The sequence below is a fragment of the Ictalurus punctatus genome, unplaced genomic scaffold (genome assembly GCF_001660625.3).
Source record: "Ictalurus punctatus breed USDA103 unplaced genomic scaffold, Coco_2.0 tig00004274, whole genome shotgun sequence".
NCBI lineage: Eukaryota > Metazoa > Chordata > Actinopteri > Siluriformes > Ictaluridae > Ictalurus > Ictalurus punctatus.
The window spans coordinates 1410-2500 of NW_026521101.1; the positions used below are offsets into that span (position 1 = coordinate 1410).

General features: G+C 46.0%; 1 pseudogene; it reads right to left on the reverse strand.

Moving 5' to 3' along the window:
- Window positions 1-335: 335 nt before the first annotated feature.
- Window positions 336-1091, reverse strand: part of LOC108262584 (piwi-like protein 1) — a 6543-nt pseudogene continuing 5787 nt past the window's right edge.

Below are 1091 nucleotides of genomic sequence, written 5' to 3' on the forward strand. Positions count from 1 at the left end.
CTGATAGCATTTCGCTTCCGTTCTTGCGGTTTTGTAAACATCGAGTATACGGATGCTCCGATCGCAGGCTTGATCTCGTATAGCTCGTATCTTTAACCCTGCAATTACATGGTTTTAAGCTAAATTAAGCTATTTAGATCGTCAACACTGTACGAAACATTCCCAATAAAATCTTGGACAAATTCTGTAACAAATTCATGCACGTTCTCCGTTTTTGATCACACGATGCGGATTCTCTAATGATAGACGTGCGATTAAACAAAATGACCACAACCTCAATCCTTACATCATCAATCAGCATGATCTGGGGTTGTGTAGAAAGCGGGCTTGTATGAACACGTGTGTGTGTGTGTGTGGCTTTTACCTGCCAGTTGTAATACATGTGGCAGAGTTTGTAGGTGAGTCTCTGCATGTGGTCTGGTTTGAGGACACTGCTGTCGTACACCATGTTGTAGTGAGTGGGGGCCACACTGCCGAAGCGCACTTTGTGACTCACGTGGAAGAAGTTGTACCTGACAAATCAAGCCATCAGCGTTTAAAACACACCGAACGCAACCTGAAGCTGCGATCAGAAAGACGCGTAATCTTCACCCATGGCCTTGATGGACTGCGTGAACTGAGGCACTTTGTAGTCGACTACGCTCAGCAGCACGCCGTCGCCCACACCACGATGCGTGACGGCAAACATTCGTTGTATTTGAAGTAGGCCTTCAGCGCAGCTGAGGAAAAGAAATCAAAACAAAAAGCCATGTCTTAATGCACTTCTTAAATGAAGCGACAATTCTAAAATTGCTCGCTTTTTCTCCAACGTTCCATCAGACTGCAGCGTGAGTATTTCATCCTGAGTGTAAAGTCGGAATTCAAAGAGACTGCAGTGTAACGAGGTCATTTATGAGCATGATGTTCCTCCCAGAGTGCATTTCATACCCTGCACACTTTGAAAACCACCTGAGAGAAGGACGGTGCTCTCATGGTTACAGAGCAGTGGCACATAGCATACAGAGCACATAGCATACAGAGCACATAGCATACAGAGCACGGCCCAGACCCTTTATGAGGAGGATGAAGGTGGCGGTAGCAGCGAGGAAAAC